Source organism: Pezoporus occidentalis, unplaced genomic scaffold, assembly GCF_034315485.1.
Source record: "Pezoporus occidentalis ecotype Australia unplaced genomic scaffold, CSIRO_AGI_Poc_V1 ctg17, whole genome shotgun sequence".
In the NCBI taxonomy this organism is placed as follows: Eukaryota; Metazoa; Chordata; class Aves; order Psittaciformes; family Psittacidae; genus Pezoporus; species Pezoporus occidentalis.
The window spans coordinates 1,634,500-1,653,841 of record NW_026913531.1 but is presented as its reverse complement, the minus strand read 5'-3'; the positions used below and the strand labels follow the sequence as shown (position 1 = coordinate 1,653,841).

The following is a 19,342-nucleotide window of genomic DNA, read 5'->3' as shown; positions in this document are numbered from 1 at the left end:
AATATTTAACCACAAATGCCTTCTAAACCTTGAAGCCCACAGCTTTTGCCAAGTCTTCAAAGCCAGCAAAGTGCCAAAATTTGTAATTGAGTAAAAGGCATTGAGTTTATATTCTGTAGTATTTTATTCTCTGAAAGACTGTTTATTCAAACATTTCAGGAAAAGTTTTGCTTTATGTTTTTGATATGTCTCGTACCCAGTCTTCTAGCAGATGGACAGAAACAACACTGAAAAAATCCTGCAAGGTCCTTCTTACCAAAATGTTAAACAGATTCAGGAAGATGTTATCAAAACCAAGACCACGGCAGCATGTTTTACAAAAATAAATAAGAAGATAAATACAGTTTCAGTATCTGTTTTCAAGAAGTGCCTTTCTTCCATCTGTCATTTGGTTCCTCTTTCACTATCAGCAAGTTCTTAGCACTTGGATACAAGGAACCTGGCCTTACCTGAACACCTAGCTTTTATTCATAGTTTTTGCTTCTTAGAAAACTGACAATCCCATCCTCCCAAGATATCATTAAATCTGTGTTCTTTTAAAAATTGCTTCCTGTGTTTACCATTTCTCCCTGTTCTGCAAAGAACTCTACGGCACATTTGAAAGACTCCTGAATTTCCTAGTTCTGTTGCCTCCGCAAATGCTCCTTGTCCATTTTTAGTTCCTACTTTAAGGAGAAATTCTAACAATTATTTAACTCTACGTCCCCTGTGACTCCAATTCATTGTATGAAAGGTAAAGATTAACAATGTCTAGTTACTCCTCTAAATCAAGACTATGTAGACTCTTCACCAGCAGCTAATGAGACATCAGATCCACAACCCTAGGGTACCTTTTGTCACCACTGAACTGCATCTGCCAAAAAGCAGATTTAGGTTTGCTTTTTTTTCTCCTTTGCATTTGCAATACAAAAGAGCATAAACACATTCAGTTAACGTGTCTGATTTGTTAAACCATGGTAACCTGACTGTGTAGACACCTGTCTATGCTTTGGGCTACACCAACAGATTAAAATTCTGATTATTAAGATCTGCCCAGCAGATTTAAGTAATACCCAAGTATAATCATGTTTATACATCCACTTTCTTTTCACTGCTGAATCTCTTACAGTCAACTTCTATATAATTAAATAACTAAAACATTCTCTTTAGTTTTGAGTACTCTTTTGTTAGTGATTTAACATGCTCCCTGTTAGTCTAGCTGATCCATGACCTGAAAAGTATTTTCCTATTTGAAATGGAAGTTCCCAAAAACTGTAGTTTGATCTACCTGTACACTGGAGAGCAAAGCTCCATTAAACAACAAATCTTTATTCTTAGTGCTTTACAACTAACACAGCTAAAAGCTCCATTTCCTTCTACTGTATTTCAGTCTTTTTTAAAAGCTCCTTTTTGCGGCTTATAAAATGCTTCTTTCTTGAATACTGCTGAAACACTACAGAAATTTCTGTAGCAACCTGGAGCTCTCAATATAGAGTCCTACAGAGCTTTATTCTGCTGGATGACTATTATACTTCATTAGACAACTGCTGCCCAATGTTATCACCACAGAGCCTTTTCATTTAGCAAAGAATAAACATACCTTTCTGCAGGATCCATAATTAATTGTCTGATTTGTATAGATCTCTTCCTAAATAAAGACCTGTAAAAGCAGTATTAGAAGGATAGAATAGAATCATAGAATAGTTAGGGTTGGAAAGGACCTTAAGATCATCCAGTTCCAACCCCCCTGCCATGGGCAGGGACACCTCACACTAAAACACGTCACCCAAGGCTCCGTCCAACCCAGCCTTGAACACCACCAGCGATGGAGCATTCACAACTTCCCTGGGCAACCCATTCCAGTGCCTCACCACCTTCACAGTAAAATACTTCCTCCTTATATCCAATCTAAACTTCCCCTGTTTAAGTTTTACCCCTTATTCAACATGAATGGAAACACGGTATTTGTCCATGCATGTGTCAGTGTCTACACACCAGAATAAGCAGTAGAACAAAGATTAAAGCTCAGCTTGTCCTATTAAGGAAGAGCTTCTTTGCCACAGCAGTGCTTCCAGTGGCAAGGCTCCTCCTCTGATCAGACCACAGCATGGACCACTTGCCAGTGGAACAGCCTCCAGCCTAACAAAAGGAGAATAGTACTGAGGCTGCACCACACTGCATATACAGTTCTTCTCCCTGTTAGTGCATCCTCAAAAGAGGATATTGACACGTATAAAGAAAAATAAAAATGTCAGAAAAGGAAAAACAATGAATGAACAGCTGTCCCTCCTGAGATTTATGGAAGCTGAAGACTGAGAAAACCACACCACAACACCTGATGACAGTTAAAAGATATTAAAGAAAATAAAGAGTTTGGCATCACCAGTCAGTAAGGACCCCAGAGGTTTTTTTTCTTGTCCTGTCCCACTCACAAAAGATCTTGGCTAAACCACTTGGCCACAAGTCTTGCTGCTTGTCAAACAATTAGACACAAGTGCACAACCAAATAAAATGTCACAGAATGTGTCAAGCATTGTAAGAGATCAGAGAAACATATACCACCTTGCCCTTCTATAGGATCTTGCACTGAACTTTGAACCACCCTTCCTAAAAAGATAAACTAATTCTATTTGTAAGTAGTATTGTAAAATAACTGTCCCAGAACCATGGGTTTCATTATAAAATTAGCTTGAGTAACCATTTGCTCTTACTTTTCAAAATAATGGACTGTAACATAAGAATGCAAATATGGCTTGCAAGCCCAGCCACATTTAAAAATTCCTCAATACCGTGAGTTGTGGACCACATGATTTGCTACTACTTACATAATTTCTTTTTTTTTCCTTTTTTTCCCTTGGGACACCTTTCTAAATCACTATTACCAACTGTATCTTTACTAACTGTAAGAGTATGGCCAGGGTGAAATGGAGAGAAAAGAATCCAAACTCCTGATTATTTTTTTTGTAAGACTGAACTCTTCCAAGACATTAGTGAAGCTTCTTCTTCAAGCATTTTATTGTCCCAAATTTGTAGTTTGAAAGACTGTACGTACAGTGAAGGTGCCCTTTTGAAGAACAGAAGTTTACAATAAAATGAAGCTCCTCTCACCAAAAAAGTCACATTTACTTTTATTTAAACAAGTCCTTCCATAAGATTCCTTCTATTACATATTCCTTCTATTACATATATATTCCTTCTATTAATAAAGTTTGACCAGGTGTCATTTAGAAAATAGTTTCTGTCAAAAGGTTTTCAGGATTAAACTGTTGACTTTGTGTGTCACATGATATTTGTAAGCACTGGTACCTTCAACTACACAGAAAAATCGTATTAACCTTATTGTACTGAAATTATCACTTGTTATTTTAAGTAGCAGATAATCTTTATGGATAAAAAACTGTTCTGAATTCTTGTGTTGATAATACACACGCATTCTCTAATCAATAAATATGATGCCCGAGTATGTGCAGCACATGATCTCACACAGCAGTCACATCCAAGACTGGGATTTGTAAGGAAGTATGAAGACTCGGCTCTAATTCCCCATGAATGAGCAAAACAGTGATACAATTCAGTTTAAAAGAAAAAAATTAAATCCTAAATCAAAAGCCTAAGAAGCACGTTGAACTTTCCTGGTGCTGGGATGGTAACATTTCAGCCTCAGACAAACCCCACACACCTCCACCTCTGCTTGGCTATGGGGAATTCTGAGCACTGTACAGCGTCAAATATCACCTGAAATACTGAGCCCTCAAGGACTTCATACAGATTTTTTGTTTCTCTACCAACTGCATTCAGCAGTAATCTCTACATGCGGGTTCACACTGGCTTAATGTTTCTGTTTTATTGTATGAGCCAATCTTTTGTGCTTCAAATTTCTGCAGCTTCTAGATATTATGAATGAGACTGATGTAGTTTAAAATACCATACTAGAACTTCAAACACTCCTGTATACAGAAAACAAGCTGATTTGGTTTATAGCTAGCACAGACAAGCTTGTCCATGCCCATCGATTTTGCTAGCATCTGACGGCTATATTGAAAGCCCATTTTCTCTCATAAAGGATTAATTCTAGAGACTGCTGAAGATGCCAAGACTTTATTACCATTACTAGCCATGACTATGTCAAAGCAGAAACCATAGCACCCTTTGAAAATGGTATCAATTCCACAACAGGGTCTTATCTTTACCTGGGACTAAAGCTTCCAAATTTACCCTTCAGAGCTACACAATTATTTTTTTTGTGATGAACCTCCACAGTGGAAAACACACACATTGCGGGGGAAGGCACACACACCAGCCAACATGTATGCTCCTGGGGTATGCTACATTAATTCTCGATATTACATTATATTCTTTCATCAACAACAGATCACACTCTCATTCTGTGCCAGCTGTGCTATTTAATGGATATTGAAGTAGTACCACTTGGTAGAATACATTAGCTTAAAAGGTATAAAGAGTAGCTCTTCTGTGACATTTTTCATTATTAAACTTGCCTTGCAAACGAGAAACCAAAATAAATGTACTACTGATGCTCTGAAAGTCCTGCAGAACTTCATGAGATGAATTGTAGATTCTGAAGTATTCTTGATATTAAATGCTTTACTGGCTAGAGAAGACAAATTGTCTCTTATGAAAAGTCCCTATCCATATGCCAGCCACCACATCTAAACCAGCATTCCTCAAATCAAAGTCCTCAAGCTCAAGGCATGTTTCCCCACCCCTGCTACTTTTCCCTCCAGTCTGGCAGCACTTTGCAGAAGGCGATGGAGAATGGCAAAGGTGCCAGGGGAGCAGAGGGTAGAGGCGATTGCTGAAACCAGGCAGGGGTAATGCAGTGACAATGTGGAGGGTCTGGCAGGAAGCACAGAGAGCAGGAAGACAACACAGCTGCTTAGAAATGGATGCAGCCACCTTTCAGCATGCCACACTCCTGGTGTATGGAGGCTACACAAGTCAGAGGTACAGCAGTGGGCCCTCCTGCTGCTCCTGGCCACAGGTGAACTCTGGCTCTAACCAGTCTCCATGGAGAGCTGCCTCATGGGGCAAGGGCAGCAGAAAATATATTTCTGAAAAGCTACATTTCAGCCAGTTTAGCTTCCTGAGCTGCTTTCCTGCTGGCTTAGTGATGGAGCTGGCACAACTGAGAGAAAGCCTGAATGTGCAGGGGGAGCAAGGCTACAAACAGCTATGTGCTTTGCTCAGCTGGGACTTCAAGCCGCATCCAGATCACACACCTCCATTAGCACAGCTTGACCAGAGATCATTTTACTTATGCTCCTGCTCCAGCTAGAATATATATCTCTACTTAAATGTATGCAAAATATCCTTTACTGCTATGGAGAAACAAAATACAAACAAAAATACTAGTAAGAAAACCCTATAATTGAAATGCAGGTATCTCAGCTTCCTACAAACATTTTTTTCAGTTACCCAACACTTCCAAACATCAGGATGTCACCCATAACTTATGTGGACTAAAAATAATCATTATTTCCCTTGCTCAGCTATTTTTCAATCTGGACCAGCTTCCTGATCAGGTTCACCTCATGAACATCCAAGCACATATAAGGGGGGTGGCACTGTCTATACGAACAGCACCACAGAGAGAAACGCTTTTTGAAACTACACCCACAAATACACCTTTGTAGTTACTCTGTTCTGTGCTGCAGTTAAATAATCAATCACACCTTACTGTCAGTGAAAAGTCACAGAAAGCCTCAAAGAAAGGACAGAACACAGAAGAACTCAGATTCAGGCATTTTAACAGAAACATTAAAAAAGTTATGATTCAGGCCCACCTATGGGTCTTACAGGTTAATTTTAAAGTAGGTGCAATAAGAGAAATTAATACCACCCCAATCCAACAATTTGCTAGGAGAGGACAGACAACTTACATTACAGAGTTTCAACAGCCAGTTTGCTGCTTCAGGGTATTATAAAACTGGCCAAAGATGATACAAAAAACAATCATTCACAGATTCTACAGCTAGAGCATTTTATGGGTGAAAACTCTGTGGTCTCTAGCAAAACAGCACAATTTCTTTAAAAACATGGCACGTAAAATGTTTTGGCATAAAACCCATTTAAATAACAAGCCCATAAAGCTTGCTGGCACCTACTTAGACAAGAATGGAAAGAAAACAATCCATTCTAATTCACTCAATTCTAAGAACTGGATTTGTGTTTTAAATTTAGTGTTAATTTACATGATTCCACGTTTTAAACTAGACTTCAGGTACACATGACTGCAAGTTAAAAACCAAGTTCAACAATTACTTAAGTTGACTTACTACGACCTTTCTCAATGCTCTATATGAAAATATCTATAGAATTTGTGCTGGAAACAGTGCTGGTAACACAGGGATGTTTTCCCTATTGCTGAGCAGTGCTCACACAAAGTCAAGGCCTTTCCTGCTTCTCATCCTACCCCACCAGAGAGCAAGCTGGGAGTGCACAAGAAGCTGGGAGGGGACACAGCCAGTACAGCTGACCCCAACTGACCCAAGGGACATTCCACACCATATGGCATAATGCTCAGCATATAAAGTTGGGGGAAGAAGCAAGTGACATTTGGAGTGACAGTGCTCATCTTCCCAAGTAACCACTAGGTGCGATGGAGCCTGACTCTCCTGAAGATGGCCAAACATGTGCCTGCCCATGGGAAGTGGTGAATGAACTCCTTGGTTTGCTTTGCTTGCACAAAAAGCTTTTGCTTCACCTACTGAACTGCCTTATCTCAACCCAGGAGTTTTCTCACTTTTACTCTCCCGATTCTCTCCCCCACCCTGACATGGGAGCAGTAAGCAAGTGGCTGTGTGGTGTTTGATTTCCCATGGTTTGATAAACCATGACAGCTAAATATTTTAACAAATATTTTTAAGTAAGGGAAACTGCTTGTTACCATTGTTAATAATCAAATGCCTGTAAAGTAGATAACAGATCTTCTCACTCCCTACAACACATTTCAGCTGCTCAGGAAAGGCCAGGGAATGATACACAAAAAGTGTAAACCAGCTAAACTGAACCACCACTGTCCACAGAGGATTTGTTTTTACTAGTTATCATAACAAAATATAGTAATTTAAAAGAAGTTTCTGAGAGCTATGTCATATATATTTTATTAGCTGAACACTCTGGCACCCAAGACCCCAGCATAATGTTTTATTCTGTGAAGAAATGCAGTACTGACTTTTGAGGTGCTCTTTTGTATTTGAGAGATGTGGGATACTGCCAGCGTGGGTAAAGCCCTTCCCAAATCTTCATTCACAAAGTCAAGCCATCATCATCATCATAGTTTGATAAGTACTTATATAAAAAAAAAATTCTCAAATGGACACAAACAAAAAGGTTTACACTTCAACATGAGATAACTTAATAGAACCTTTGAGAATTAAAAAAGTGGGTTTTTTTTTAAATCATTAAGTACAAACCCCACCAAATAATTAAGCATATAATAAATACATAGCAATTAATGTCTGTAATAAACTGACAAGAAAACTGGTGGAGCTTTGATGTCTTGAGTAGCTCCAAAAATCAAGGCCAGTAAACATTGTGGAATAAATTATTTAGGTAGAAGTTAACTGTTTCCAGTTTAAGAGTAAATGGGTGAGCTGTAGTTTCTTATCAGAACACAAAGGACTAAGACTAGGTTCCTCCACTCTAGCCTTAAGCAACCTATGACTAAGAATAAATGTTGGCATTAAAAAACCCAAACAAACAAAACCCAGCCATTTTCTCCAACATTTAAAGCTTTTCAAAAGCAGTATTAGAATAAAAACTACATTTGAACTTGGTGTTAAAATATATTCCTGCCATGGACTACGTTTTAGCGTATCACTGCATTACATACAAGACTGACATAACAGGATTACTGAGTACCTTAAAGCACGGAACAGTGCAAATTAACATGCAATAACCTGTGAACACACAGGTTTGAAAGTAGGTGCATCTTTGGATAGAAAAATCAAAATGTTTGCTATGTGACAACGCTATGAAGTCTTAAGTGTAAACTTTCAGGTTTCATTAATGTTACTTTTGATCTAGAATCTTTGAAAACGAGTTTCACCTATTCCATACAGGAAAAAAACCAACCCTCGCTGTACTGTATAAGAGGAGGTTTTCCAGAAGCAGTCAGTTCAGGTAACAATTTTATCTGACGATTTATAAAGCATGAGTGCTGGACATGGTGTTCCTCCCTTTTCTGTCTACCTCAGATTTTTTCCCCCATCTTTCCTATAGCATTCCACCTCCTGCCACAGGAACTTCAGCTGGGAAATACCATGAAAATACCAACTGGCCCTTTTGTACCAACTCTGGAGTTTAGTGAATCAGTAGGGTGATGAGTTCCAACCACCATACTACAAATTATCCTTGCCAGAGGACAAGGCCAGTCAGATGAAGCCCAAAAAGCACCCCACGTGACAGGACCAGAAGCAGCTAAGGCCAGGACCTTTGGTTTCCAGAATGTTTGAAAGATTCTCTGAACATCTCCCCGACTGTCTTTCCTATGTTGGCTTGACCTTTCCTGTCCGTTACAATCTTCATCTCACTTCCTTGCTCCTCCTCCTCTCACCACATCTCATCTATCTCCCTCATTCCATTTTCCTTGTTCAGCTCATCCCTAGTTCATATAAAGGAGCCTGCTACCATGATTGCTGCCAATATACAATCAAATAATCCATTTTTTTTTGTTATTTTGTATGCCTGTTTCATCCATTTAGACTATAAATCCTAAACAACAGTTGGTAATTCCCACCCTAATACTTATACTGCAGCTACCACAAGAGAGATGTAATTTCAGCTGACCATTACACACACTGTAACAGACATGAAAACTGTAAGTCCAGCCACAGTTCCTTGGAAGGAACACCTCTACCAGTCTAAACTGGCATCCCCATTTTATTGCACAGTTATCTTGTTGCTTTTGTCTGTTCCCATGCAATGAAAATATTCTCTGTCCAAGAACCAGCAATGAGCAGACTCATTTCAACTACATTAAGAGTCTTATGCTTATCATATATTTTAAGTGCCTTGCACTTTCTCCCTTAATCTGAGAATACGTTATGAGTTTTTACATGCCATTTATACTTAGAGAGGTATTGTTTGATATTGTGCTGCTTAATAACCCTTCAAACCCATAGCTGTAGAGACATCAAACACACAGCTGATGAGCACAGGCGTGGAAGGGGGAAAGTGTACAACTGGTCAGTAAATTCCACTTGGAAAAACCTTCTTATGGGCCTTCAGCTATATCTTACTTAGTCATCACACAATGCTAATAGATCCATTTTTATTTTTATGTTTAAAATCTTTGTCTGCAATAGTACAAGGGACAAGGGAAGAAAAAGCAAGGTGAAAGACCTTGAAATTAAGACATTTTTCAAGACAGGCTGTGCCAAAAGTAGTTTACTTTTACTACAGGAACTGTATTCTTGGAGATAATACAACTAGTGAGCCCAAAGGTACATGCATAGGAGGCTCAATCATGTGAAATTACAATCTTTTCTACAACCATGTTCAGAGCTTTGCTCATTTAAATTCAAAGGCAAAAAGGGCACCTGGTCAAAAAGTCTCCCACCATTCCCTTACAATCTAACGGCTATACAAGGGTGCCTATGTGGCAAGGGGAAAAGATGGCTCAGAAGACCATGTACCCATCAAACATTTCAAAAAACTGTTACTACATGTTAAATGCAGTTGAGCATCTATCTGTATGGACTGCACCATAAACAACCAGTGAGAACTTGAATAAACAGTTAAGATGGTGCAACTTATTTCCACCAAATGCACAAATATCTCATGAATCTGCTCAACAAGCTTATAAATTTTGGATACTGGCATGCTTTGGAAACAGATCCGCAAGTGTGCTTGACTGGTTCAAAGAGCTTTGGCTATTAGTTGGATTAAAACATCCATTAATTACTTAGTTTCAAATACACAGCATTATCCAAGTTAAGTCTCTTAACGCAAGAAGTTCCATCTTTACCAAAGCTACACAATAAACAGGCAGAAGGACATGATCATGCTTTACCTACTGGCATGGTAATATAGACACAGACAGGTCCTGAGCATGCTGTTTCTCCTTTCTGAAACTTTACTACACACAAGAACACACACCCCACCCCCACCCCCACCCCCAGTTACCCAATGTGACTGGTTTTAAGCAGGATGGATTTTACTTGTGGTCTCATAAATAACAGTTTTTGCACCACCAACTCTGAAAGAGGTGGCAGGTCTTAATTTTATAAAAAGGACTAGTCTCTTTGAGCCTATGCCTCCATCTCCTCATTGCTATTGCTGCCTGTGCTAGCTAGATAATGCATGCTACTTGTAAAAATAATGATGGATCCTCAAAAAGTTGCAATTTACCTATGATGACTAACACAAAGATTATCATTTCACCTTGAGTTAACAAACACTGGCCTCAAAGCACCACCGAAACCAGTCACACAAGTTGACAGAGCAGCATGTGTGCACGTTTTCGCATAGAAATGTACCTATATAACCAATTTAATAATATTTTAAATAACATTTTAAACAATATCAAGATAAATAGAAGCTATTAAAGGATGCCATTAATATTTATATTAAAGTCATTCCTTTAAAATCACATCTTCAATTACCAAAAGATGATTCTTTCAAATTCAAAAATATTTTGGTGTTCTTATTTAGTTTATCCAGAAAAAGACAGCAGTACGAATAGCAAAACCAGATGTTATTAATAATATCTAATTAACTTCACAACTTTCCTACTGATTCAGTGCAACCCGAGAAACACAGAGTGTTGTCTTCAAACAACCAGGACAGATAGGAAGTCTCTGGGAAGAACAGATTTAAAAATTCCTGTTAACAACGGTGTCCTAAAACTACCCCTCACAGTCAGTAAAGCTACAAGTTAACCTTAAGAACTTAAGTTTCATGTAATAATCTTTCCATCATGCTGAATTTAATAGTGAGGACAAATTGCAAGTAATTTCGCACCTTAAATTTGTTCCACACAAAGAACAGCACTAATCTAGGCAGAATATAACAAAAAGCACAATGATTTTATAAGCAGTAACAAGTATTTATACTGAAAAGAAAATATTAAGGTAAAGGTTAAATAGAATGGGTGCTTTTTCTACTTGTATAAGCAGATGCTTATATTAATAAGAGTCACGTTTTATGTCAAAGATTTTAACATTACAGGCAGACCGTTTTCTAAACAGCTAAGGATTGTGAATGCTGTTTTAACCACATACTCAAGATTAAAGCTAAACATCTAAAAGTTTTGACTTTCTCTTAAATATTCTCTTTCACAATTTAAAAAACCACACTACATTAATTGTGTCCCAGCAGCCATATTTATATGTGGTACAGGAATGACTGGGATGTAGGGAGAAAGATATAAAAAGTCCCATTTACAGAAGAAACTCAGTTGTATTCTATTCATATATCATTCCCATTATACATAATATCGATGTACTTAATTAGAGCATTTGATATTAGTTATGTAAAGGGAATAACTATGATGCCCACACACCTTTTAAAAAGTAAAAAAAAAGCGCCAAACCAGTTAATATTGATACACAAAACAGCTGTGTAACACTCACTAAAGGCCCCTCTATATATTGCAGATTAAATATTGGGCTACTCCATAAACTCTTATCCTGCCAAGCCCTGCTTGCTTCCTTGAAAAGTAAATAAATAAATAATTTCTTACTGCTGTTGTGAAATCACAGAGAAATCCAAATGACTCAATACTAATATTTACATATCTGTGTTCCACTCAATTTTTTCTTTTTTTTATGTGTTGTCACAGAAAAATGCCCAATATAAGTAGTTCTTTTATAAAAATTGTAATTCTCTACTAGAATTATGTCCACTAGCACTGACAGGAGGTAACAAAAACACCTCTTTCAAAACCAAGCCTATGTTTCTGAGATAATACAAATTCAATCTATAACAAGGACATATTTTTTCCTCCCATGTATAGAAAACATGCCTGGCTATCAGGTAGTGTGACGTTTTATTTTTGTGAATTAAGCAGTCATATTAGATATTTTTAATTAACTGCAGTGCTCTTCTTTCTCAGAATGCTATTATCTGTTACCTTCAGGTGATCTAAAGGTGACTGCATCTGAAAGACATGGTCTTTTCCTACTTTGGCTATCTTATAATTAGCCAGACAAGCTTCAGTTCAAATCACTGCACTCATCTTCTTCTTGTGCCAACAACAGGAAGGCTGGACCATGAAGCCTAAGGAGAAATCATACTCTTCTATTTTGGAAGCAGGTCATACTTGGACCATTTCAAAGTGGTCACAAAAATACAGCTTCATTGTGATGTAAAGAGATATTACAGTATTCTGCTAAAATAGATCAACTTGTGTATCAGTTTTACAAAAACCTATAGAACACCTAGTCTCTGAAACTGCTTTCTCTGAATGTATTTTATGCAAAGGTAAGTTCATATAAAGCTACATTTAGTTACGTGTGCAAAGTATAATTTCAAGCAAAATCTGACATCTGTTTAAAAGCTGGGAAAAAATTTTTATCAAAAGCATAGTATTCCAGTTGCAACATCAAGAATGAGATTAATAAGGCTCATTAAATCTAGATTTACAGAAGCAGCATGTTGGCATTCTACAATTTCTAACAGTGCTATTTCTAACTGCCATTTTCAGTGCAGTAAAAGTGTCAACAATTCTGCATAGATACAGCTTCAAAATTTCCTAAACGTTTAGGAGCAGGATTACTGATAATTTAGGCAGTACAGATTTTGTTAAAAAAGTCCACTTACTTTTGAGTTTTCTTTAAAACAAAAACGTAAAACTTCACCGAAGTGTACAAACAAATATTAAACTCCTGACACTTAAGCTGTTTCACTTGACTGATGGAAATCATTCCCATCGTTTTTCAAAAAGTCAACTATGGATGTCAAGCATCCTTACAAACTCCAGCTCAAGCATTATTCAACTCAGTATTAAATTACAGTTTACATAAACACACAGCATGAAACCTTTGGAAGCTTGTGATTTGCTAAACCTCATTGTTAAAGTGTTCAGCAACAACAGCTACGAACAGCAAGACTTCTGTGCATATGTCCCCCCAGCATAAGAAAATCAACAGCATAAATATTGATTTAGAGCAAGAACATAAACTTTAAGACTTCATATGAAGTAGCACATTCACATCTGATTTCTAATGTGAGCTAAATGGCTTGCTTTTACCTTAAAAATAGCATTTAGTAAACTAGAAGGACAGCAGTATGTTTTAAAAACTTATTGCACTACTTAGTATTTCAAGTTAAAAGGATATCTTTGAAATGATAACTATGTATTGTTTGAAAATATTTTGGCACCGGCACATTCTGGAAAGAATAGCCCAAGCTTTAAGTTAATTATCCTTTTACAAGAATTGTGGTTTGAGAAAATACAACAACTTCATAAACATAATAATCTCTCAGCATAATAGCCTTTGGCAACAATGTTCCACAGCAAGTTTGGATAATCCAAGATAAACCACGACTCCCATTCTTTCTCTCTGTACTTTTGCAGTTCATATAAAAAATTCAAAAGCAAACATAAATGGTGTGTCTCAGACTGTACAAGCAAACAAAACACATTCTTCTATGAAAGCAACCCATTACATCCACCAATAATTTAATCAGTCAACAAGAGTATGTTACAGAAACTGCGATTCAATAACAAAATCTGCAAAAAACTACTTTATGTTCTAAAATACAGAAAGGGACCAAAGAAAACTTAGTCACAGGTTCAGAAGCTGTGTGAAATAATCATGATGCTACTTACGGTGCACTCTAATCCCAGATGCTCTGTCCTTTTATCTCAACCCCTTTGTCTACACTGGAAGACACCCAAGAAAAAAAAAGAAAAGAAACTTCAAAGCCACTTATCCCTGCCTAATAATATTGTAGATATTTTGAAAGTAATTTAGAATTAAGAAACATGACAATTAGCTACTGCTAAGACAAACACTGTAATTCAAATTCTGTATTTAATGATACTAGAATAAACCAAGTCAAGCACCCAAAATTCAAAATATTCCAAAAACCAAGCTTCTTCCTAACCAATTCCTAGTCCCCTTTCGTTATCAGCTCCCATTAAATTCCCTATGCTCATCCACTGCATTATCTTGCCCAGGTCCCACAACTTCAGTTTGACTCCCTCAGCCTTTAAGGCTGCTCCTCCGTATGAAGCACAGGTCCAGTTCTACATCTCAACTGGATGCATCACCTAGAATAGCCTATCATTACACTAGTAATTTGCTTATTCTAAACATGGTATCTAGTCTGATACTGTTGTATGACTTCAAGTAAATTATTTCACACTGAATATTTGAAAGATTATCAACCTAACATCCCTACGCTCCTTCATAAATTCCAACCCATATATGCTGAGAATCTGAATATGCAGATCAATCTCAATGTTATTCCCTAAATTACAGAAGGAGAAAACTGTTGGATTTCATTTAGAAGCCAATACAGCATGCTTAATAAGTGGCCTGGAAAACAATAAGAGAAGCAAGAGATTATGCAAAGCATATGTATTGATGTTACTTTCCTTGGGAAGGAGAGAAGACCTTTAATTCGCATTATTTCAGTCAGCCTATTTTTTAACATTACAATTGAGAGGACAGCAAACTGTAGTGCAGAAGGGAAAACAAACAGTTGAAAAACTTTTAAATAATACATGATGCAACCACAGCCAGATTATACTCACGTCTCACTGCTGTGGGATCACTCCCCTATTCTGCTGTGCCAGCAACCAAAAAGCCTGTACTATGCTGCAAGGAGGGCTGCTGAAAAATTCTGAAACCTGCCTAACATTATAGACTGATGCAAATTCTTCTACTGCAGCAGTCAGTGACTTTTGCAAGCAGTCCTATTGACCTAGCCTACTTCAGACAGGATCCCGAGCATGTCAACATTCCCTACCCTAACAGCCCTATACAGCAGCAACATGGATCAGTTAGCCCCAGTAGTGTAATTTGTACATTATTCTATCTAAAATGCATTAATTCTTGGCTGATGAGGTGATACCTTTTGTCTGTTATATTCACTGAACTAGGGCCAAACTGGATAGAACAAATTTGTAGAGGTATATTAACCTTAGCCATTTTTGTAACTCGCTATATACTGAAGCAATAGCCAAGTTCTTTAATCACATCTAGACTTCCTTGCTAGCCATCAGATAAGCCTAGGGAATAAGGTCTTCAGAACTCAGTCTTCTACTTACGTGATACTGTACATGACTCACTTGAGAATTTCCCTAGAAAACCATCTATAGTTGACACTTTTGAGAAGTTTAATTACATTTGCAAGTGTTTAAAATCTCTGCCAAGTCACTACTATAGTATAGCCTTAGATGCAGCACATACAGCAGCTTATTTAAGAAAAAAGGCACTAAAATGGATGGGTAAATAATGGATAATATCTGTATGAAAAATTGCAGGGCACCACATAACCCACTGGTACAATTCATTACATTACGCATAGGCATAAGGTGTGCCTGTGAATGCACATAAGGGAACATCTGCAGTTTTCTTAGAAATAAAATGAAGTTCTGGGAAGTAGCAACCACCATCACCAAGGAGCCAGCAGCTAAATTCACTACCCTCACAAGGTGCCAGCCCCCCAACAAAATCCCTACCTTATTCAGAAGACAAACACTGTACCACTCAGGAATCAGCTGCTATATTGCTGCAGTTCACATCATGGCCTCTTAAAGCAAACAAACAAAAAAATACTGTAAGGCATACTGTAAACTGATTTACAAGTAGATTATCATGCATGCACAGATGATTTTACAAAGCAAACTGTAGAAAAGGTGCCCTGCCTACCCCAAGCTATGCTGTCACTATCTTTGAGTTCAAATAAAAACCTCAAAACCTACTGACATCCATTTTAACTGTTCACCCAAGTGTAAAACAGCTGGGCAAAACTGTGCCATTCAAACAACTTAATAATATGTTTCAAGGAAGTGGGAATGATCTACTCACTGTGCATATGCATCAGCATAAAAATTTCAGGTCTCAGTAATAAAAAGCTTCTATAAAAATATTTATGAACAACCAAAACAGAGTGGAATTTGCTTCTTCTCTGTATCTCAGTTTGGAAAGAAAGTGTGACGGTATTTTAGCACAAAGCAAGTGAAACTCAAATTCTAGGTTTCTGAGATTTTCACCAAATTTCTGTTGGAACAATAGGTTTACTCCCACCAGTAGCATAAAAGATATATTCACAAATACAGATCTGAAACCCAAAGAAAGTTTAATGGTTTTTATTAGGGTTAGCCTATGACTAACTGGGCAAGTAGCTTTTAACATTAAAAAAAAAAAAAATTTACATCAAACGTTCTGGTGACAGTTTTAATTACATTTCATTCACGAGGCTTGCATTCTGAAGACAAGATCCCCTTATTCTGTCTAGTTTTATGTTCATTTTACACAGCCATATGTAACTACAAAATTTTCTACAACTACCCACCTCAAAATAGTCCATTCATAATGAAAGGTAATCAACGATGTGACTTCACTGAAGTCGTGTTTGGTATTGGAATTAATTCCTGGAAAGCCTTTACAATGAATGTAAAACAAGATCTCTCTCAGATTCCTAACAGTCAGCCCACAACATTTACTGTTTGATGTAATATGTAGAATACTTTTACTGTTCACCATACACTGCTAGCCTGCATTATTCTGTCATCTCAAGCATTCTCTGTGATATTTCCTTGCTTGTTCTGAAGTCAAAAATATAGAAGGCATTCTGAAGCTACATTTCCTTTATATAGCACACTTGAGAAATAGCATTTCATACAGAACAAATCTAAAATCTAACTATTTAAAAACCGCACTAATACACTATTCCACTTATTCCTCCTTGGCTGACAAGAAAGTTTTATATATTTCAGTATACAAGAGTTTACATTCTTTTCAGCTCCTCGGTTATGTCCAATTCTTGACAAGCTGAATGCCAGCGTTTCTATAAACTAACGACAGAGCAGAACATAAAGCTGAAAGCACCCAAGTGATGGAAGAGAGCTTAAGATTTTCTTTCTCTAAAAGAATGCACACTAGTAGTCCCTTCCCCATCCTACCCCCACCCAATAATTTTAGCTATTAATCAACAATAAAAGCTATGTTAACTTGCATAACTCCGTTAAAAGAAAAAACAAAACCCACACACATTCAGGCCACACACTTTTTTGTGAGGCACTGCATTGGAAAGCAAGATGAAGAAATACAATCTGCCTATTCTAGGCATTTTTACATCTGACAGCAGGATTAGAAAACAGGTCTTATTTCAAATATGTTTATTTTCTTTAAAAAAAATCTAGACCTGTATGTAATGAGCACTTTAAAATATGCTGAGCACAGCAGCTCATAAAAAACTGTTAGAATTTCAAAATAATTAGCTACTTAATGTGTAACATTGAAACAAATACTTAACTTTCTTTGTTCAACAGCCTAAAACTACATATTTCACGTACAACTTGAAAACTTACACTTATGATAGAACACTTCGTAATAATCCAGTGCACCTTAATGCAGTGCTCACTTTTTAAGTCAGCAATACAGCCAATCAATCTAATAGTACCACTGCAATCAGTCATCTCATCATGAATGCCAGAGCAGCTTGGCATATCACATAACAACTGGTAAATATCACTCTACTTATTAGCATAAAATATCTCATGGTAGTCAACACTTAATCATGCTACTAAGAGCTTTCCCTAGAGTAAATTACTCATCATTAAGTATTTCAGCCTGTCCCCAACACCTCAGCTGAACAGGTTTCCTCCTCTTCAGACATCTTCCTGATGACTACAAAGAAGTCACCCACCTTAAGGAGAGCTTAAACTCCAAACTGAACAGCATATGCTTCAATTAATCCCTACTTTTCCTACATATCTCACTAAGTTTTGTGACCTGTAGTTCAATGAGAAGTTAAAACACCATGCAAACTCTTGCATGAATCAGGACATCAATAAAGAGCCGCTCAAAACTGTACTCCAACTTACTTAGCCATAGGTAAGAGTATAGGAAGCTATCAGAGGTGAGGCGTGAACATAAAACTTCATTTAACTGCTTACTAATTAATTTTTTTTATACACTTGTACCTGTGAGCCTTAACACTTCACAAGTATTTAAACCTGGACACAAATCTTCACAGCTTGCCTTAGGCTGAGCCCCAGAGTAAAATGGAGGTGTTTATGTCCTTGGAGGAAGGAGACGGGGTAGGGGACAGGCTTAAGTATTAGTAAGTGTAATTGATTTCTTTTGACATGAGCAGTGAAAAATTCACAGAAACTAATAACTGATATGGTATTGGCACAAGCAAACCTTCAGAGAGGTAGTTTACTTTTTAATTTCACACTGACAATGTTAAACAGCTTTTTACTTTGATATAAAACCATTTAAAAAAACATACAATTTAAAATTATTGACATCCATTTAACAAATACAATCCTGTATTACAGCTGACATAAGAAACACAAACTCTTTAAGAGACATAATTTTAGCAGACATACATGATGTCCCCCACAACTGTGGGACCAGTTTACAGGGCCTTAACAGAACAAGGAACCCCGAAGCAGAAAGAAATAAAGATTTATTAAGCAAACTTAGCGAGACATACAAACTAAAATCATAGTAAAACAAAACACATTTGTGAAGGTCAGATGATCCACATTCACTGTAAGCACAGAAAATCCAAGACAAATAACTTGAACTTTAGATTTTGAAGGGCACTTTGCTGCCCTTTACGAGTAGAAATATTTCAAGATCCAAAGTGGCTAAGTATCTTAAAATAATAGTCATAATATACACTTAAATCCAAAGAGTCTTACAGAAACTAGAAGCTTATCTAAGTTTCTGTGTATGTTGTACCACAGAGACAAAACACTCGCTGCTCTAGATCTAAAGACCCAGAGGACAAGCTGGAGATGGTCTTCCCACCTCTGTTACAACAAAAACTTCTGGAACTTGAGGAGATAGGATGTAAGCACTGGGTAAGGAAGGTTCACCCATCTACCTGTCTACAAAAATAAGGAGAAGGAGGAAGAAAAAAATAAAAAAAAAAAACAACCAAAAAAAAAAACAGTTTGTCTGAAGCCTACATAGTACATTCCCTTTTTCCCTTCCTGTATACTTTCTTTTCTAGTCCAACAATTTTTAGGAATGAAGCACTCTCTGGGGTTGCAGGACTGATCGACTGGCATGTATTACTCAGAATTTCTCTAAATATAGCCACAACAATGTTATAATATTACTAAAAGAATACCACAAAGTTCAAGTTTGGAGAACAATTTATTGGATAATATTGTATTTAATATTAGCTTGTTCATTACTTTTTA

At 37.1% G+C, this 19,342-nt stretch overlaps 1 protein-coding gene across 3 annotated transcripts in view; it reads right to left on the bottom strand.

Annotated features, from left to right (window-relative positions):
• The window catches only part of FRS2 (fibroblast growth factor receptor substrate 2), a 48,507-nt gene extending 30,000 nt beyond the window's left edge, over window positions 1–18,507 (bottom strand). For 2 of the 3 annotated variants that reach the window (XM_062613709.1, XM_062613710.1), the window contains exon 1: window positions 12,077–12,195. The gene's annotated coding sequence lies outside the window, so the exon portion shown is untranslated. Of the gene's footprint in view, window positions 1–12,076; window positions 12,196–15,637 lie in introns of those variants that run through there. The other variant, XM_062613708.1, reaches the window with a different exon arrangement.
• Window positions 18,508–19,342: the final 835 nt, after the last annotated feature.